At 42.6% G+C, this 22,389-nt stretch overlaps 1 pseudogene; it reads left to right on the plus strand.

Moving 5' to 3' along the window:
• Positions 1 to 11,992, plus strand: part of LOC119542947 — a 33,793-nt pseudogene extending 21,801 nt beyond the window's left edge.
• The last annotated feature ends 10,397 nt before the right edge of the window (positions 11,993 to 22,389 follow it).

Genomic DNA, 22,389 nt, shown 5'->3' on the forward strand with positions numbered 1-22,389 from the left:
CATTCCACTGCTGGAGGTTAGTAGGAATTATAAAGATATAATTATTTAGGTTATACTATTCGAAATTACTGTTTTTATAGGTAAAAAAAAAGAAAAAGTCAAATTTGGCAATTGCATATGGTTCAACCTAGCTGGTAAAATGGGTCTTGTTGTAATATCTAGTGGAGGAGCTTGTGTGTGACAGAAAGAAAGCTTTTACCTTGTCCTTTGAGCAAGAGCAAGATGTGGCCAAGGATACAGAAATAGAAGGAATGGTCTTCTTTTTCTCTCCAAGGTCGGAAATAGCTTAGAGAAAATTGGAAGGCAGAAGCATCAGAGCTGTCAGCAACTAGGTCCCTGTGGTCCTGGGACATTCTTCTAGGCAGCCACCTCTCTGTGGCCATTGGGACTACGGGCTGGAGTACGGGCAGGGGATGCAACCCCATTTGCTTAATCTTGCACCAGATCAAAAGCGCCTCAGCTTTGTCGTCTGTGGCTATTGGTCCTCCAGTTCCCAGTTTCCCTGCCCACAAAGTCTCCAGTTTACTTACGAGTGCACTCTCAAGCTTTAGACTACGATATAACCCCTTGGAACTGCAGTTCAGGGATGATAGACTGAAAGAATTAAAAAAGGGGTCCCATGAATAAAAATTTAGGTTAACTCTGGGTTACTGAGTTTTTAATTTGCATAATTTCTTTTCAAAAAAGGGATGGTGACATGAAGGACTTCCTTGCTTATCTGATCAGGGGACCACTTTTTTTCCATAGGGACCAGTGCTCTATAAAACACACTGTAGGAGATGCTGCTCCAAGACTTCATGAAATAGGTTTTCTTCAGCTCACCCAGCAAGTACAAGAAGGAACGCTGACAGCAGTTTGGTCTCCAGATAATTCAGTGTCCAGTGGGTTGAGTATGCAGGGGTAGCAGTCTCCTGTTAGGGTGTTGCAGTATTGCCTTACAATGCTGTGGTGGTTTGGAGCCCAAAGTACTCCAGAAAAACATGTTCTTAAACTTAATCCATCCCTGTGGGTGTGAACCCATTGTAAGTAGGATCTTTTGATGGAGTTACTTAAGTTAAGGTATGGCCCAGTTCAATAAGGATGGGTCTTAATCCTATTACTGTAGTCCTGTATAGGTGGAATGAAATGAAATTCAGATAGAGAGAAAGCCATGGGAAGCAAGAAGCTGAAGGTCAACAGAACCCAGAAAAGAAGGGAGAGGTCAGGAGAGGCCGCCATATGCATTCCCATGTGACAGAGGAGAGCCCAGGACCAAGGATCACCAGCAGCCAGCCCCAGAATGCCAGTCTTTGGGAAGAGAGCATCGCCTTGATGAGGCCTTGATTTGGACTTTTTCCTAGCCTCAAAACTGTGAGCTAAATAAATACCCATTGTTTAAGCCAACCCATTGCACGGTATTTGCTTGAGCAGCCAAAGAAACTAAAACAAGCGCTAAGTGTAAATGCTGATTGAAAATAAGTGTCGGAGTATTTGGCTGATGTAGGGTATTGCCGTCATGCTAGAAGATAGTGTCTTTGCATTTGTATGAACACCATCTGGTCCTGCATTTTTCCTGCTTGCCTTCCCCATAACAACGAAGCTGAAAGAAATCCTTGCCCTCCATTCTTTATTGGTGATGCACAGTGATACATGGGCAACTTCTGAAGATCTGGTAAGACACTTTTCTCTACTGTCACCCCTTCTCTATTCTGTTCCTTTACCTTCCACCCCACTCTTCTTTTCTGCCTTTTGTCACTTCAGAAGGGATGCAGAAGATTCCACAGTTGTCCTGAGTTGCTAGAGCAGTTTGCTATTTATGGAAAGAAAGGGGGAAGAAAAACAACTCTTGCCCTTGCTGTCTTTTATTCTTTTCCACTCATTCAGTTCACCATTCCTACCACCAATATTTATTGAACATCTACCATGTGCCATGAGCTGTACAAGATGCTTGAGATTCATGGTAAACAAGACGGACAGATTTCTGACCTTTTGAAGCTTGCAGTGTTGGGGGTGTTTTAAGATCTGTCAACATCGGGGATGACTGCCTCATTGAGACAGGCTAATATGATTGTTTAGTTCAGAACTCCGAGAAGCAGGGACCAGCTGAAAGGGTTCCCTATCCCCTTGTTCCTAAGTTCATTGGTAAGCAATTTGCAGGTATTGATCACCCTGATTTCAGCCCTCTACTGAGGTTGGTGTTTGATTTTTTTCTTGGTCCAAACAGTCTTGAACCCTAGAACTGGCATGGCTTGCTGTCAGTGTTATATTGATGCCAATGCACAGCTAAGCAATTAGGTGACCCTGCCAATGAGGATTGTGTTCCTAATTGTTACTGCTTAGGGCAAAAATTATAATTCCCAGTGACACTCAATCACAGCTCCCTTGCCTCATATGGTGCAGGTTTCTCCATATTATCTCTCTAACAGAAATGTTAGGAAAAAATCATCAAGAAAGAAGCATGCTTTCTAACTAATGATCAGTTTTCCATAGGATATAGGTTTGTTGTATACTCTCTTTCATGAGAAAGATAGGGGTTTATCTCTGGGGAGGAGCACCCATATTTTGCACCAAATTTAAGAATAATCATCAAAGTCTACTGGCCTCATTGGATTCCCAGGAGAAGGAGCAACCTGTGCATGTATCACAGGGGACCCAGGACTCTCTGTGGAGAACATTTTTCCATGAATATTTCATAACAAGGTGCAATGGTTTGAAGTTGTATGTACCCCAGAAAAGCATGTTCTTAAAGCTAATCCATTCCCATTGGTGTGGACCCATTGTCAGTAGGATCTTTTGGTGAGTAGGAGCTTGACTTAAGTTGAGATGTGACCCACCTCATTTAGGATGGGTCTTATTCCTCTTACTGGAGCCCTGTAAAAGAAGATAAAATCTTCAGAGAAGCTGAGAGAGAAGCAGCCAGAAGCTGGAAGCAATGACGCCTGGAAGACAAGAGAGAGACTAGCAGACATTGCCACATGCCTTCCCATGGGACAGAGGAGCTGAGGATCATCAGCAGCCTTTCTTCAGGAAGAAGGTCTCATCCTGTGGATGCCTTGATGTAGATGTTTGTCACGGCCTCTGAACTGCAAACTTGTAAGCTAATAAATCCCCACTGTTAAAAGCCAGTCCATTCCATTTATATTGTATTTCATCAACTTCAGCAAACTAAAATACAGGGTGAATGCACACAAATAAACGGGCATTTGTGAGAAGTGTGATAAGTGATGGGGAGGTACCAGGTGCTGGTAGGTGGGGTGAGAAGAGCATCTCACCTGGCCTGGAGAGTGGGGAGGGTATCAGGAATTCTTCCGGGAGAACTAGCATTTGAGCTTACTCCTTATAGAGCTGGTGTCTGAGGGGACTTGGGAGAGAGGATGTAGAAATGGCTAGGACTGGCTAGCAGATGTGAACGCCCAAGAAGGGGAGGGGAGAGCGTGGTGCTTTTGAGAACCTCAAAGTTGTTCTCCATGCCTGGAGCATGGGATGTGATGTGGGAAAAGACAAAATATGAGGCTGAAGAGGAAAATAAGGGACCTTGAAAGCTATGCTGTGGACCATTTACTTTATCCTCATCGTAATGAGACCACAAACAGGTTTAAGTAGGGGAATACTATTATGTGAATTGAGTATTATAAAGATCATCTGGCTGCTGGGTAGAAAGTGGATGCAAGGGAGATAAGAGAGGAATAGATAGCTCACATTAGAGGAGGTAGCAGGGACCCAGATATGAGATGATAGTTGAGCAGAGTGGGAGGAAAGATGAAAGAAAAAGTGGATATATTTGGGAAATATTTAAAATTAAGAAAAGATGAGAATTGGTGCTCAATTAAATTTGGAAGTAAAAGATAGGAAGGAGTATAGTATAGTATTTTTTTTTAATGTCTATAATTCTTGCATTTGAAACTGGGAGGATGAAGGTGCCAACTCACGATACATTCTTCCCAAGCTCAGCTTCTTAACCTGAGATACAGGGAAATCACCCACATTTCTCTTGACAGTCAGAGGAAAAAACAGTTTACAGTTACTAGGACATTGTATTTCTGGCAAGATACACAGAATTTTGCATATATGCATATAATGGCTATCAAGGAACTTTGAAAAAATTAAAATGCCCTAGTTAGTCAAGTTATTATCATCTTATGTGGCCAACTTTTCAGATCCTGGCTATATAGAAACAGATGGAAATTACAAGAAAAATATCTTGGCGGTGGTAAAGTGGTGACCTCGGGAGGGAGGGTCAAGCCCGAGCAACATTCCAGTTCAGTTTTCAGAGAAACCCAGTGTTATGTACCCCATAAAAAGCCACATTCTTTAATGCAGTCTTGTGGGTACTGACCTATTGTGGGTGAGACCTTTTGATTAGATTATTTCCATGGTGGTGTGATCCTGCTCATTCAAGGTGGGTCTTAATTAGTTTACTGTCCTTAAGCAAGCCCAGGAAAAGAGAGAGCTCAAAGCCAACACAGACCCAGATGTTTGGCGATGCTAAACCAAGAGATGAAGCCCAGAGTTTGCCCCGGAGGAGCTAAGTGAGAACCCACAGATGCTTAGGGAGAAAGCCACTGGAATCAGAAGCTGAAAGCAATGCAACCCGGGAGCAAAGGACCAGCAGACGCCAGCCACGAGCCTTCCCAACTGACAGAGGTGTTCCGGATTCCACTGGCCTTTTCCTCGGAGGAGGTATCTACCTCTTGATGCCTTGATTTGGAGATTTTCATGGCCATACAACTGTAAATTTGTGAACTAATAAAACCCGTTGCAAAAGCCAATCCATTTTTGGTAATTTGCATTCTGGCAGCTTTAGCAAACAGGAATACCCAGTGACCTGGGTAATTATGCACATCTGCTTGACACACCCAAGCAAAGCTGCTTCATTATGGAGCATCTTGAACCCAGTTTGGTTCAGGATGATGCTGAGTTTGTTGAAGTCAACTGTGAGCTGAAAACTGCCTGAAGGTACAAAGGAGGTGAGCAAGCAGCAAAGCCAGAGACAGTTTAGGAAGAACCCGGCCTGAGCCTGATAGGCTGGAGGTGGTTTGGAAATTTCACCTATTCCATCGAAGAGCTTGGGTTTACAAACCTTTTTGGACTCAATTGTTTACCGTCAAGTCTGCAAAACTGGCTTGAACATTACTGGTGAATAGACTTTTTTCCTCGGACTGTCATTATACTCTGCTTCTAGCTGAGCTGGAAACACCCAAAGAAATGCTTTATCTTGCAGCATTCTGTATAATTTTATTCTGTGTGGATTTCCCATCATCTGTAAGGAAAATAAATTGCTTTTGTGAGAGCAGTGTGCTTGTGGTAGTATAACCATAATCAGTCTCAATCTTTTTGAGTTTCGTCTGCTTGTCTTTTCATTCCAGTCAGAAGTGCTGGGTTCTGACAGTGCTCTCCATTCTCTGTGTATTGATCTTGGTCTATAGCAACTGGCTTGATAAATGTAAAAATCTTATGTTTATCATCTGCCAGGTTTTTGTTTGAGTTTTACTTTTTTTCCCCCCTTTACAAGCTGTTCAAGTGTTCTAGCTAGAAAGACCAGATGGTTTTTCTATCCCCTTGATGTTTCTTTCACATGCATAATTGTTCCGGGATGTTCTAAGACTGGACTGGGATAGTATAGTTTCTATAGCTACCCTGGTTAGCACCCCTGCATTTCTGCCTTTCCCAGCATGAAAGAATACTCAATTTATCAAAGTCGAAACTGCTCAAAATAAATGGCCTTGTGTGTTTTGAAATCATATGGGGAAACTCCAGGTTTCAAGTAACCATTAAAAAATAATTACCCTTTTGTTAATGCATCCTGCCAATTCCATGATAAGAAAGAGTTGATGGATGGCATAACAGGTTCATGAATGTAGCTTCAAGTTTATTAAAATGCACTTGTCTGGTAATCTCCACAGCTTCTAGAGGGAACGTGCAAAGCAAGCTGTCTCCACACTGTATAAAGTACTTGGTGGCTAGTTAACAAATATGAGGACAAAGCTTTTCCCCAATGAGATTTAGGCCAAAGCTAAGCCCATAGATGCTCAGTAAAGTTTTACTCACCGATTCCAAATTCCTGAATGGTGATATGGGAGGTCGTTTTTGATCCAGGTGAATGAGAGGACACAAATAGAACACACAACATGGGCTTCTCAGTGACCAAAAAATGAGGGCATTTTTTTTTTTTTTTAGTGTGCTGGTTTGGATGTATTATATCCCCCAGAAAAAGCCATATTCTTTGATGCAGTCTTGTGGGGCAGACGTTTTGGTGCTAATTAGATTTGCATGGAAATGTGCCCCACCCAACTGTAGGTGATAACTCTGATGAGTTATTCCCATGGAGGCGTGGCCCCACCCATTCAGGGTGGGCCTTGATCAGCGGAGCCATATAAATGAGCTGACAAACAAAACAAACTCGGTGCAGCTGTGAGCGACATTTTGAAGAGGAGCTACAGCTAAGAGGGACACTCTGAAGAAAGCACAGGGGCTGCAGATGAGAGACATTTTGAAGATGGCCATTGAAAGCAGACTCTTGCTCCAGAGAAGCTGAGAGAGGACAAATATCCCAAGTGCAACTAAGAGTGACATTTTTGAGGAACTGCAGCCCAGAGAGGAACATCCTGGTAGAAAGCCAATTTGGAAACCAAAACTTTGAAGCAAATGCCAGCCATGTGCCTTCCCAGCTAATAGAGGTTTTCCGGACACCACTGGCCACCCTCCAGTGAAGGTACCCAATTGATGTGTTACCTTGGACACTTTATGGCCTTAAGACTGTAACTGTGTAACCAAATGAACCCCCTTTTATAAAAGCCAATCTGTCTCCGCTGTTGTGCATCCCAGCAGCATTAGCAAACTACAACATTTTATGGCAAGAAGTTTATTGGGGGTAACATATACAAAGTACAAAAGGGGAGAGCAGGATGGGGCAGGGAAAAACTTCAGACTTTAATGCAGATCTGACATCTTTTCTAAGATTATAAGAACTGAGCCTGCTGACCACCTCTGAGGGTCCTCTTCAATTGTCAAAATGATTGTGCAAATGGTGGAGGTGGAGGCAGTGGCCAAATCCTGAGAGTGTAGAAGGTGGCCCAATCTCAGCATTGGTATTTGAGGTCTTCCATGGGGAGTGCATGTAGGGGGATCCAGGGAAAGGAGGGGGCCCTTCTGCAGCCACGTTAACCTCTCCATGGAGGGTTCTGCATGGCACGTCTTCTGGGCATTGGTGTCTTAATGCCACATTTATCTTGTGATTTCTTATTTTGGGTTATTTCCAATCAAGTCCTTACTATTTACATTCTGATGTCTCTCATCATACAAAGTAGCTCATGTACACTGATGGATGTCACCCAGCATTTTAAAGCAATTCCAGCAATTCCAAAGTAGATGATAATGATAGGCTTCCTAGGAAATCCGTAAAAATCAGGACCAGAATGAAATTGTCAGGCAGAATATCAACAGGATTGAATGGGAAACATAGGTCTTCATTTTTATATTCATGAATGCCTTTGGAACTACCAAAGATGGTAGTTGAACGAGTTGGGTTTATTTCTCCTTACTGCTAGAGAGAATACACACCACAGAGAACTGAGAGAGTCTCAACATAAGAGGGTTGTAAGAATCTATTATAGGATTAGGGCTTTGGTTGGGTGGCTGGCGGAGGGTCTAAGGAAGCAGAGGTTTGCTCTAGATTGGGCTGTCAGAAAATGGGCAATTCCATGAGTGAGCAGCTCAATAAATCTTATCTATAGTAAGGACAGACTAGAGCAAGGATAAGCTGTAAAGATGTAGCAGTTCCCCATTTAGCAGGTTTGGAATGTATGGGTTGCATGGTGACCCTTGTCTGAGGTGGATGTACTGTGAAACTGTTTATGTCCAACAGGAGAACAAAATGGCTCAACTGTAAGCATCAGATCAGTTTGTAATAATACTGAGGCCTGGATGTGAGGTCAGATCAACTCCCAGACATCAGGGGAGGCTTGTCTTCTTTCTGAGATGTCATTGGAGAAGTAAGGAAAGGCGCTCGAGGCCCTTGCTCCTCATTTCACTGTGCCTAGCACTCTCTGGTGTAGGGAAGTGGATCCCACAAGACTGCCCCAAATTCAGGCCGCCATTACCGTTCCCCTCCTCCTCTTCTGCACATTAAGAGGGACTGGGCCCCTCAGGTTAGAGCAGTGATGGAGACGCTCCTCTGTGCACATGAAAGCTGTGATCTGCCTAGGGTGCTGCCCCTTCATTGTTTATGAGACAGAACATCCTTCTTCTTAATGGGGTTGCATGAGCTAGAAATAAAACAATCTTAAGACTTGGGCAAGTAAGTGCACGTATTTAAAAAGTACACACCACTCGTACCAGTTCAGGGAGAAAAAGTCTCTTTTCTGATAACCACCCATCTCTGTATCTTAAACTATTAGGTGCCAGATAAGGACCTACTGCAGTTTATTCTTCTCACACATTTGAGTTCCAAAGTATCAAAACATTTTGAAAAATTCTGGATGGGAATATATTTGATAAAACCCAAGGAACTCTTTAAATACAACATGGAGCTGTACACATAGTAGGATTAAGCAGAAGTGTGTTGTTTGATATAGTTAATCAAAGTATTTTCTTGACTTAGATCAATGAGGAGAAAGGAATGGCCTAAATTTTTAAAACTCTTTAAAAATCTGATTGTAGAAGTAATACATTCTCAATGTGAAAAAGGTAGACGAAGAAAAAGCAAAGAGAAAATAAAATAAAATTCACCACCTAGAGGCAACCACATTTAATGGTTTGGGTCATTCATTCATCCAACAAATACTCACTTAGCAATTACCATGTGGTATTTATGCCCTCAGTTGCTGGGAGGACACACACTGATAAAACACTGCCCCTGACCTCAAGGATCTCATAGCTTCATGGGGAAGACAGGAAAATGAGTAGATAATTAAAATGCTCTTTGGTAAGTGCAATGATGGATGCATGCATGGGGCATTATGACAATGGGTGAGGGTCCACATAAGGCAGATGTGGAGGTGGGATAGGATGTGGCAGGGGAGTAGGAAGTGAGGCCACTTCCTGGGGAAAGTTCCTTGTTGAGTACTCAGAAAATAAAAATACAAAGGAAGAGAGAAATGTAGTCTATAATCCTACCTTCTAAGGTGACCAGATGCCCATTTTTATGGATGCTCTGACCCCACTACAAGATGTACTGCAATTTGCTCTGATAAGGTTTTTGACACTCTTTGTTTATCCTCAGTAAAGCATCTACAGCAGTACTATTTCTAGGGCCCAGTGTCCCTACAGTGAAGCAGGTAGAGGTGAAGATTTATTCTCACAATGGTTTCATGCCAAACTCTTCAGGAGGAATTTTAGGGTTTGGATATTAAAATCAAAGGGCCAGGGAGTGAGAAGGGGTATGTGAGAACCCTCTGTGCCTTATGCACGATTTTTCTGTAAACCCAAAACTGCTCCATAAAATCAAATCTATTAAAACTATCAAAGGGCCTGTGATTCCGAATTGTGATTGTATTTCATCCAGGAAAACAGTTTGCCGGAGACAGTGTGCACACGCTCATACACACACGCGCGAATGGCTTTCGAAGAATAACATCCCCGAATCCGGAGTTTTGCAGCGTTAGGGAGGTTTGCTGTGATTTTCTGTCCCTTCTGCTCATCGCCCGACAGTCCCCACACTAATTTTGCCTTTTTAATTGCCGCTGTTCATCAGGATCCCTTGAAGTAAACAGCCCACGGCAAATGCCTTTGTAGGCAGGTATTAATCAAACCATTTGTAAAAGCAATAAAGCTGAGGCAACACCAGGGAGAACTCAACTCTAAGAGAAACCTGCAGAAAACTAGAGTGAGTTCTAACAGTCATTTAGAAAATGTGGGGGGAGCCGTATTTCAACGAGACCATCTCAAGGTATATTTAAACATCGATCCCTGAAGACTGCTCGTTTGTAATTCAAGTTAATGAACATAAGGGAGTGGTTTTAGTTCAGAGGGAATTCTGATGAAAAACAAAAAAAATAAATTGCAAATAAAACACCCACATAGATTGCACATGGTGTCCTAGAAGACAGCATTTTTCTCAAATGCAATGAGCCGACAGAAATCCTTTCCCAGTCACGTTTCTGTGAGGATTGGATGGGCTGCTCTTGCCACAAACACCTATCAAGGATGTATGGAGAAGTATGTTTGTCACAGCTCTGTCAGCTCTAGAATTTAGAATTTAGAGCTGGCTCCTGGGAATTTAATTTATTACTAGCAAATGGGGTGCTTGGAGACAACTCTGAAGTCCCTGCCATCTTCTTTCCACATCTTCCAATCATTAATACTGGTGACTTTAACGACAGGACAAAAATAAGAAATGAGACACACATAGCCTGCAGGGATAGGCGATGGTCAGGAAGCTGCGGAGGGACCAGCCACATCTGTGGTTCTCAAAGTGTGATCCCTGGACCAGCAGTTGCATCACCTTTTTGGAAGTACAAATTCTAGGGTCCCACCTTAGACCTTTTAAACCAGAGACTCTGGTGGCGGGGCTGAGGGAGCTGTGTTTTCAAATACCACCCCCACCCCCACCCCCAGGGGATTTTGATGCTCTCTGAGGTTAGAGACCCACCATGTTTCATCTCTGGATTTTACCTCTGGGCAATCATCAGGCTCACCTGAGAATCCAGAGCCCTGGGAATTCTGACTCGATAAGGAAGGCAAGGGTCCCAGGGATCTGCATTTTTATAGAGCTCCCCAGGTGATTGGGATGCTCCTTCAGGTTTGGGAACCACTCACTGAGCTCTTTGCAATGGTTTCAGTGTCAAAAAGGATCACATCCCCACCCATACTTGCTTCCTGCCACATGCAATTTTGCCACAAAGTCTCATCATATTTATTTAAGCATTTACTTGTTCTTGCCATCCTGTGGTAGAAGGTAAAGTGCATTCTGATGGACTGATTCCTTTGCTCATTCATTCATTCATTCATTCAATCGATCACTATCGAGGGTTCACTGGTGCAGAGCGTGCTGCTAATCTACCATGGGGTGGGGAAATAAAATGTGCCACTGTTCCTACCCAGCAGTGGGGGATAATCCACCCACCCATAGAGGACGTGACCACCACCCCCAGCCTCCCCCACCCCCAGAAGAAATAACAATATGAGAACATGCCTCAGAGAACGTCTGGGGGAAATGTTGGGCTGTGGACACATGACCCGTGTAAATGTTAAGCAGGGGGGAGGGTGAGAGCCTTCTCTCACATGCTCCTTGCTAGAGCCCTTGGTCATGTGACCTTGTCCTCAGAAGAGGGACCTGGGCTCAGAGGGGGTGGGTGGCTCAGTGGCCCAAGGAAGGGGAGAGCCTGGGGCTCTCTGCACCCAGGTCTTGCCTGCATGTGAGACTCACACTCTTCTCCCTGCCTGGAGGTGCCCGTGGCCCTCTGTAGCCAAGCAGTCAATCCTTATCTTTTATCAGCAGCTCAAATATGCTCTCCTCTTAGAATATGCTCTTTATCCCAAATCCCTTGACCCCAAAAAGTAGAAATATCTTCCCCCAAATCTGGCACTCACTGAAATGTATATAAACTCAGATTCGCACTTACATTGTTTCAGAAAATAGCAGGCACTACTTTTCCTCCACAAGCTTAGATTTGCAAGAATTGTCATGTGATATTATTTTCCTAAAATCACATTTACTCTTGGTTAGAGCTCATCTCACAATGTTAGGGAAAAATTCTCTTTTAGCCGGAGTTGGCGTTTCCTTCGCCACAGTCCTGCAGCAGCCCTGGGACCCCACATAAAGCAGAATATTGGTCAGGTCCTCCGTTTTCAGGCTGCCGTGCTCTCGCAGATGCTCTTATGGTCTGAGCTCACACAGCCCTCAAAAGTAGGCAGCGCTGTGGTCTCCATGCCAGGCGCAGCTCCCACCATCTCTGCTCCAACCTTCCAGCCATCCCCTGCTGGCTGCCCACGGAGAAGTGAGGCGTCTGGTTGCATGGACCCTGTAGAATGGTTAGATTCAGATGGAGAGAAGGGAGGAAGGAGTTCAGGCTGAAGAAGCAAAGGCTCTGGGGCTTAAATCTACCTGAACTTTTCAGGAGGCAATGAATGGTGTGTGTGACTCAAGTGAAGGTTCATGTTACGAAAGTGCTGGGTGATAGAATTCGAAGGGCTATTTTGGTCCAGACCGTGAAGGCCTTTGAAAAACTGGTGTTATGTATGGAATCGTGTCCTCTACAAAGCCATGTTCAAGCCCTAACGCTTGGTCCTGTGGATGTCAGCTCACTTGTGAACAAATCTTCAAAGTGCCCTTGCAGATGAGGCCAAACTGAATCAGGGAGGCCTAAATCCAATATGACTGGAGTCCTTAGAAGATAAGAAATTTGGATGGCAGTAGGAGGGCAGAGGAGAGAGATGGAGACAGGCGGTCATGTGATGGAGACTAAGATGGAATTATGGATGGTGGCCAGACACCCCCAGAACGCTACAGACTTCAGAGAAAGCATGGCCTGCCAATAACCTTGAGTCAGACTACTAACCTCCAAAACTGTGAGAAAATAGATTCCCGTTGTTTAAGCCAAACTGTGTGGGGTATTTGTTAAAGCAGCCCTGGAAAACCAAGACACCAGGATTCCAAGACTATAACCCGTTGAAGAGATACTGCTTGTCAGCTACTCTTATGACAAAGGAACCTGACATAATCAACGTGGGGGGTGATTTGGGGCTGGCTGAGATGGTGGGAGCTGAGGAGTGCCTCCACAAGAGAGTGAGAGGAGGTAAGGGGATAATATCTATGACTTTGTGTCATAGATACTATCTACATATGACCAATAAAAGGAAATACATGTGGTTTAAACCCACAACACCCTTAGGAGTTCAGAGCTATTATACCTATTTTACTGATAAGGAAATTGAGGCATGAAGGTTAAGAAAACTTGCCCTTGATCACACCATCAATAAGCAGCAGACCTTGGATTTGAACCCCAGGCCTTCTGGCTATAAAGCTGTACACTTTGCCACTGTGCTATGCTGCCACCTACTTCACCTATGGGCCTTGAAGATGGGGGACTAGATGGTGAACTGAATGGCTCTAGCAAGGTATGGGCTGTAGTGCACCCTCTATAGAGCAAGCAGAGGCCACTTCCAGCCCAGACCCCCACCACCGCCGCACTGATGCATGAAAATACTGAGCCAGGTCACACGGCCCAGAGAGGAAAGCATGCCTCATCTTTAGTAGCTTGAGAGTAAGAGGAAGGAGCAGCACTTTGCCATTCTCATTTCCCAATCCTGGAAGGGGAAGAAGGAGGTCTGATGAATAAACGGACCCATTGGTTTACATCCTTTGAGACAGAAATAGCCCCTTTAAGTGGCATATCATGGATAGTTGCCAAAGAATATTTAAGAAACTGACTTCCAGCTAGGTTGTACATTCTAAAATGGCAGATGTCTTAGTTTCCTAGGCTGCTCAAGCAAATACCAGGCAATGAGTTAGCTTAAACAATGGGAATTTATTCACTCATGGTTTCAAGGTGAAAAGAAAGCCCAACTCAAGGCATCATCAAGGTGATGCCTTCTCCCTGAAGACTGCGGCATTTTGGGGCTGGCTGCCCATGATCCTTGATCCTTGGCTTGTCCCATGGCGACATCTTCTGTTCTCTCCCTTCTCTTCCAGGCTCTGTTGATGTTCTGCTTCCGGCTGCAAACTCTGGCTTTCTTTTTCTTTCTGTCTGAATTTCATTTTGCTCATAAAGGACTACAGTAATAGGATTCAGAACCATCCTGATTCAGCTGGGCCACACCTTAACTGAAGTAACCTCATCAAAAAGTCCTCTTTACAATGGGTGCACACCCACAGGAATGGATTAAGTTTAAGAATATGTTTTTCTGGGGTACATACAGCTCCATACCACCACAGCAGGATCCACTGAACCCACCATATGCAGCACATGCATACGTTATGTACACAGAAAATGAGGCTTAGAGGGTTTAAGTAAATTGCTCAAGTCCCTGTAATTACTGAGTGAACAGTTAGGATTCAGAAAGAGAGGCTTCGGATGCTGTGCTGGTTTGGATGTATTATGTCCCCCAAAATGCCTTGTTCCTTGATGCAATCTTGTGGGGGCAGACATATGAGTGTTGATTAGGTTGGAAACCTCTGATTGAATGTTTCCATGGAGATGTGACTTAATCAGCTGTGGGCAAGACTTCTGATTGGATAATTCCCATGGAGGTGTTACCCTGCCCATTCAGGGTGGGTCTGAATTAAATCACTGGAGCCATATAAAAGAGCCAACGAACAGAAGGAACTGATAGCTGCAGCCAAGACAGACATTTTGAAGATGGCTGTTGAAAGCTGATGCTGACATTTTGGGGAATGCCATTTTGAAAGGCAATGTGGGAGCATGCAGAAGCCAGCTATGTGCCTTCCCAGCTAACAGAGGTTTTCCGGACATCTTTGGCCACCTTCCAGCGAAGGTACCCTATTGTTGATGCCTTACCTCGGACACTTTATGGCCTTAAGGCTGTAACTTTGTAACCAAATAAACCCTCTTTATAAAAGCCAATCCATTTCTGGTGTTTTGCAAAATGGCAGCATTAGCAAACCAAAACAGATGCTAATGCCAAAGCAAATATGCTGTTAACCACAAAGTTATTTTGTCTCCTAAAATTAAATATTCATTAAAATGAACTTATAAAGCTCCCAGAATGGTCAACCCTCCAAGAGTAATTCTAGGGACACAGAGTAGAGGCATGGAGGAGGTAGATTGTGCGCTGGCCCCAATTCTTCACTGCTCCCTATCTACATTCTTTGCCTAGAGATTTTGCAGGTTCTCTCACCAAAGGAGTGACATCTATTTCCCCACTTCTTGGCTGTGGGTTTGGCCAAGAGTCTTCCTTGCACAATAGAATGAGAGGGCAATGATGATGTGGCAGGTCCAAGACCAGACCAAGGACTTGTGTGTTTCCACGTAACGTTTGTATGTCTGCCATCATCATCAGAAGGGCATGCTCTGGCCAGGTCACCAGTCCCATGGAAAACATGAGAAGCACATGAAGCAGAGCCACCTCTAGCTGCATGCAGCCTTGGTCAGCTGAGCCCCAGCCAACCCACAACTCCTTGAGAATAAATTAGTGTTCTTTTATACCATTATGTTTTGGGGTTATTTGTTACGTTGCATCTCTGTGGCAGGAACTAACTGATGCAAAGGGGGTTTGAGTTAAGGGATATGGCCTTAAATTGACTTCTGTCTCTTGCTAGTTTTAGCTATTATTCAAACTTTCTAAGCCAAAAGGTCTGTCGTGAAGGATGAGAAAATAAATGTACCTGCCCATGAAAAGGTTTTGTATTCACGTGAGCTGATTAGGTGAGAAAATGCTAGTAAAAAGATTAATACAGCATAGGGCACAAATTGTCTTATATTCACTATTGTAGTGGTGGCCAAAGGCCAAGTACAATGCCCTACAGCCTGGAAGGCATCTGAACAACAGGTTTGTGTCCACTGATTGGCTGTTTCTATCACATTCAGGTTTTACAAGTTGAATGTGATGAAAGCAACATGGGCATGCTCGTTCAGCAGCATTAACTTGCACACGCCAAACATTCTTAGCCTGCAAGGGTGGTGTGTATGTGTGTGTGTGTGTGTGTGTGCACCTGCTCACAAATGTGTGTGTCTATTCTGTCTGGAATGTGAGCAGAGTCCTCAGAGATAGGGAATATCTCTGCTTCTCCAAGATTCTTCATTACGCCTTTCTCTAGATTCCACCATTGCATGAAGTTTGGGACTCCATTTCTTGGATCTAATAACCTTTAAAAAAGAAGACAACATCAAGAAACACTGGCATGTCCTCCAGCCTTTATTTAGTTGGTAAGCACGTCTTTCCGGAGCTTCTCTGTGTTTGTTGAATTGCGGTTAATCATCTTGCCAGCCTGTGCAGAAGTACTGAGTGCTCCAGAATTTCCCCACACTTTGGTCTGTGTGTACCAGCATTGAAGCAGCCCCAATGTGATGGGATTGAATAAACGGTGGCAGTTTCTGCCCAGGACTAAGCCACATTTTGATACATTCGGGAGGCTCCTCCAGCAAGCTCCCAGAACAGGCTGCGGAGCATTTGCCTGAGAGATTCTGAACTGCAAGCCACACAAAGAAAGGAGGAAGGGGCTGCTGGCATTTACTGAAGCTTATAAAACTGTCAGCAAATCAACCCCTTACGCTTGGGCTCCCTGGCTGCAATGTTTTACGGTGCTGAAGTCAGCATCTCAATTCAGCTGCAAAAATATTCTGTTGGGAGTGTTGTGCATGCCTGGGATAGGAGTCGGGTTGGGAGACAAAGAGGAGTCTGTCAGGATGAGCATATGAACCCCGGGAAGAGGGACACAACAACTTCCAGTTTCCAACTCCTCCACAGAAGAGATCAGTTTTGTTTCTTTTTTTAGTTCTCTAAATTATTTCTAAATCCTGCATTAACTCTGTCATGCATGTAATTGATTCTTAGCAAATTGTTAGCCAAACGACTAAAGTATTTAGAAATCTGATTGATGTTTAGGCACCTCTCTCTCTCTCTCTCTCTCTCTCAACATTGTTATTTCTAATTATAGTTTCTTTTTTTTCTTTCAATTCGCCTAACTAGATCAGACATCTGACTTTCAAATCTAGTAATCCCTTTGCATCTTTGGTCAGTGCTAAGAAGCTCAAATTATTTTTTATTTTTTTTATTTTTTTACCGAAGCTGCATACAGAATAATTTGTCTAAAATAAGGCTATAACCCCAATTTCAAAAATGTCTCCCTTCCTTTTATTTTAGAAATAGCAAAAGCCCAATGCCAGTAAGCAGCGGCCACCCCTGTCTCCTCATTTGTGTTTTCCTCTGGTCTGTAGCATAGATGAAAAGAAGGGAAAGTTCCATCACGCACAAGGGCAGCGGTGGGGATCTGAGTGGGGTAAGTAGGCCACTGCTCTCTCTTAGGAAGAAGACAGCTGGACCAGTGAGCAGTGCCAGAGATGGACGACGCAGATCCCACTCTGGTTCAGGGGCTGCTGCTATGGTGGGAGATGATACACCATGGATGCAAACCCAAAGGCACTGTATTTAGCATCTAAAGCGTGCATAAAGGAAACTGCATGTATATCTGAATAGAGGAGCAGATCAAAGCACAAAGACTCGGTGTGCCTTCTTGTTGCTGATGGCAGAGCAAGTTATCATGTCTACATGCAGAGTCCTAAATCAGGTCAGAGGTGGAGGGCCAGCCTGTCCCCACTGAATGGGACGGCTGACCCTTACAGTTGCACAGGCATATCGCCATTTTGTCTTTGGAATTAATTCAGACCATTGCTCTGCAACTTATTTGGTCATAATGAGTCTTGCCAAGGCCCCTTCTTCCTCTGGCTTCCATTGTTTTAGTTATTTTCTGTATTAACCATCTGGTGACCTTAGTGCCCTGTAGGACATAACTTCTAGAATTCTCTCTCTTTCCTCTCAAGGATAATATGGATATAAGCTAGAACACCTGTGTCCCTTAGAACAAGTAAAACCAGACAAGGGAGGGTGATGGGGGCAGGGGTGGGGTAAGTCAGTCACTATGAAGGAGTGACAAGAAAAATACATGTGATATATGCCTAAAAATTATTGAGGAATTCTTAAAAACAGGATATAAGCAGATACAAAATAATCCCCTATAGACAGAATTCAATAACCTTGGTTCTAAATAAAAGGGTTATTCTTAAATATTCTAATACCATGATTTCAAAAAATAAAACCTCTTGTAGTTGGAAAATATAATTTTCTAGAGCTTTCAGAAGTTCATTGCTTATTTTCCTGATTCTTAACAAAGAACAACGTAATTCATAGATGATCAAAGGAAAATTTTTTTCTTTTTTTTTCGTTAGGACTATTTCTAACAATGGTTATATTTTTAAGTCAAGAAGATTAAGGTATCTTAGAGACCCATATTTCAAAATTGTCTAAAATGAGCTTCTTACTTAATCCTTTCTGAAGTTGTGTGGCATTATTTAGGGAAGTCCATGTGCTACTATATTTTCAAAGAAAAATATTTCACATGTGGGAGATATTCAAGCATATATGTATCTATTCAGCTTTGAACTTTAAAAGAGCAGGTTGGAAATTATATTAACGCTAGCTCCCAGCTGGGAGAAACTGCTATTCTGGCAGTCAATTATTTAACACAACTGAATAAAATGCCCAGTCCTAACTGCCCTTGCTTTGCTTAATGTAGTGCAAATAAAGTTTACTTTCAAACTAACACATTACCTTAGGCAAGTAGCTTGTGGATGTGGTTGTGCCGATTGCTCAAAACAAAATTTCTCCAAAATTACTAGATTAAAAATTCCATCACTTGCTATTGATTACTGCATTCATTGAATTCACTTTAGGTGTTTGTTGAAAGATGAAAGTCTTCAAATTCTTTGTTAGAATACACATCTGCCAAATAATACCAGATTGTTTTTACTTGTTTTCTTTCTACAAGAATTCCATGCTAAAAAAAAAAAAGAAATTTTAAAAATCACCTATCATTTGTTAATCCAGGATTTAAAATCTTATGATAGATCAACTTCCCTTTATATTATTTTCTGTCATTGTAAATCCTACATTCTGGATAATATTTGGGTATAGAGATTGAATCAATGATGTATATTAATGGCAAGCAAGGAGTTGGAAAAAGTATTTTCAGATACAAATCCTACTTTCCTGGGTGTGAACTCCACAAGGCATTCTCTCTAGGCAAATCTATGCTTTAACATTGTACTTTCACTGGAAGTCACTGGAAGGATAAATACATTATGAGACAAATAAGAAAAATAATGTCTTTGACTCTGTATAGTTTACTTGGTCTTTGGAAACAACAAATCAATGTATACCACACCAGTTCATGCTTTTCACGCCTGAACAGTTTTATTTTATTGAGTCTGTAGCACTAAAACAAGGCTTTGCTTTCCTATGAAATTAGAACTAGAATGCTGGAGTTTAGCAAGTGTTGCCAAAACATTCATCTGCATTTCAAATTGTTTTGGCGAAGACCATGTTTCACAATTACGTTTCTAAAAGATTCATGTTCTAAAAGATTCACAAACTTCTTCTGCAGTTGCATAGTCTAAATATTTTTTCACCAAATTTATCTTGCTTCCAATACACTTGTTCCAGTTTAAAAATATCATCCTTCAGAGAGTCCACAAAGCCAGTCAACTGCATTTCCTAACAGAAAGCTTTTACTTGTGTCCGAGATCAGGGACTCTGCCTGTTAGCTGAGAGCAAAGCATAGTGAATGTTGTTTAGCACAGTTAATTTATACATATGCAAATCATTTGTCTGGGCACGCTGACATTTTCTGAGCGCCCCTGCGTGCCCCTTACGATGTTAGGCTTTCATGTATTTTGGTTAATTCGGTTTTCACAACAGCCCTACGAAGCAGGTATTTTATAGCTGTTTTATAGATAAAGAAACTGAATCTGAAGCTAAGTCGCTTGCTCAAGATCACACAGCTAATAAGAGATGGAGTCAGGTTCAAATCCAAGTCTTCAAACTCAAATCCAGGGCACTAGCCAGTCACCACTTCTAAATGAGAGGTGACAAAAGGAACGTGCGTATATAGATCTTGATGCAGGTGACATGGATAATACGTGGAAACTGTCCCATTTCCACCCCTTTTAAAACATTAACTATTTACATTCTTGTAAATCAGTGCTTCTTGTTTATGCTTCTCTTGTTTGCATCCCATTATGCATACTTTGAAATACTTATGACTCATATCCTATTATACTATCCAGCTCTCATTTGCCTGTTACACACTTAAATTATTGACTATTTTCACCAGTCTTCAGTTTTCCTTCACTTCCCCTCTTTTCTTCAGTTTGCTTCTATACACTTAGGTGTCTTTAATTTTTCTCTTCTTTTCCTAACACTCTTCTTTCTAGGCTTGCTCCATTTTTTCCTGTCTTCTTTTTGCATCCACCTCCTGCTTCTACCCCCCCCCCCATGAAGGACATTTCGTTTGTTAAGCATACATGCACACACACACACACACACACACCAGCCACTGGTTAGTGAACCAGGCAATCATCATCTCTCTTAGCGTTTGGCTTAATCTCGGGTCTTCTGGCTGATTGCTCTTCCTGACCAATGATTTTTAAAAAAACATTTGATAATGAGTTTTCTGGTTGGTTAACTTCAGGATTAAAAACAGTTTATGCTAAACTCCCAATTGTCAAAGTGGAAAATGAGAACACTGATGGGACAAGAATGCTCCCTGAGTTTGTATAAATCATCAGCATTAACAGATAAAGTAGGAATTCAGGCCTTCTCGTTATCTGAACTGAACTAGTGGTTCCAAACCTTTAGAGGGAAAGAGCTTTATGTTTCATTCGCTCACGTGCTGGGGAGGCAGGGGGCAAAAAAAGAGAAACAGTTCCAGGGTTGGGATGGGTGAGGAGGATGCTGGTAGGAATTCTCGCCAGTGAGCCAAAAGAAGTGGTGCATCCACCCTCATGCAAATCCCAACAGCCTTCTAAGATGGAGACTTGGCAGAAGTAGGGTGCAAATGACATGTACAGAAGTAACAATAGCCTAGAGATATTCTGGGTTATGCTTTCCAGAACTGTTAGAGTTACACACCCAATGGTTAAAGATTCCTGTTCCAGGTTATGTCACCTAGGTCAGTTATTTTATATGCCTTTGTCAAGTTCAAGTTGAATATCATTCAACAATTCAACAAGTAATTTTTGAAGCACCCACTCAGTATAGTCACCGAACTCATGGTCTACATGATAGATGGACATAATTCTGAACAAGAAATAGAATGTCCCCAAAAGCACACTGGGGGACAGTATCATGTAGAGGTGCCTGGGTTCAGGTTCTGGCTGCACCCTCTCCCTCACTAATTATTTGTCCTTAGGCAAGTTCCTTATTTCTATAAACTTCAGCTTCCCTATCTTTAAACTAGGCATGCTAATAGTACCTCCAGGTGGAGTCGTTTGGTTATTAAATGAAATCTCACACAAAGAGCAGTGTCTGGCAAACAGTAAACCTCAATCAATGTTCACTCCTATTAGTGGGGAATTGTCTGCAAATTTGAATGTATTGATCGATAAATATTTGCTTCTCTGCCTTTTGCTTTTAGTCATTTACCTTTTGCCCAATGTAATTTATCCCTGGGGCCCAAGAGGAAAAGAGGGTGATTGATTGAACTTTTCCTTGGATAAAATTTTAGGAGAGCGGATCAGATATTGCTATTAGGCTAACAATACTTTTATTTCTAACTGTGTGCTGAGTCTATACTAGGGCTCATCTTGGAACAAAATGCCATGGGCTTCAGGGAGGTCTGGAAAACTTTTGGGGGAAGTTGAGTACTAGGCTAGAAGTTCAAAAGGAAGAGTGAATCTGAAATGCTTTTTTATTATCCAATTTAGGTTCAATTTATATTTACAGTCTATTCTTTGTTGGTTCCTCACCTTACGATACACTTGATGTCTCATGTTATTGGAAAGTCTTATTGGAAAGGAAAGCAAACTAATAAATTCCCACCATTTGTCAGGCACTTTCCTACATATTGTTTCACTTAATTCTTAAAACCATATGTATCATTATTCCTTTTTTATAGATGACACAACAGAGACTCAGAAGGCTGGAACCACTTGTTCAAGATTATACTGTTAATGTCACGAATTAAGTCAGGCACCATTTTCACCACATTCTCACCGCTACACTTAATTTCCTCACTCGGCCCCACTCCAGACCTTCCATTGTTTCTCTTCTCTGAGAAAACCTGTGCTACACCCTGAGGCACTAAACCCATTGTCCCAGTTTGCTAATACTGCCAGGATGTAAAATATCAGAAATGGATTGGCTTTTATAAAAGGGGGTTTATTTGGTTACACAGTTATAGTCTTAAGGCCATAAAGTGTCCAAGGTAAGTCATCAACAATCAGATGCCTTCACTGGAGGATGGCCAGTGGTGTCCAGAAAACCTCTGTTAGCTGGGAAGGCATGTGGCTGGTGTCTGCTCTGGAGTTCTGGTTTCAGAATGGCTTTTTCCTCTCTACACTGCAGCTTCTCTTCAAAATGTCACTCTCAGTTGCTCTTGGGGCATTTGTCCTTTCTTAGCTTCTCTAGAGCAAAAGTCTGCTTTCAAAGGTCATTTCCAAAATGTCTCTGTAAGCTGAAGCTCCTCTTTCAGCTCCTATGCATTCTTCAAAGTGTCCCTCTTGGCTGTAGCAAGCTCACTCCTTCTGTCTGAGCTTATACAGTGCTCTAATAAACTAATTAAGGCCCATGTTGAATGGGCGGTGCCACACCTCCATGAGAATTGTGAGAAACAAGCACTATACCTAAAAAGGAATAAACACCCAATTGTGGAGAAGAAAAGAATTTATTCACGATCTTGCAAGAACAGGCAGGCAACAAAATGTGGTAGTTGGCATGCAGAGCAATAGAACACAGTAC

Source organism: Choloepus didactylus, chromosome 8 (genome assembly GCF_015220235.1).
Source record: "Choloepus didactylus isolate mChoDid1 chromosome 8, mChoDid1.pri, whole genome shotgun sequence".
Taxonomy (NCBI): Eukaryota; Metazoa; Chordata; class Mammalia; order Pilosa; family Megalonychidae; genus Choloepus; species Choloepus didactylus.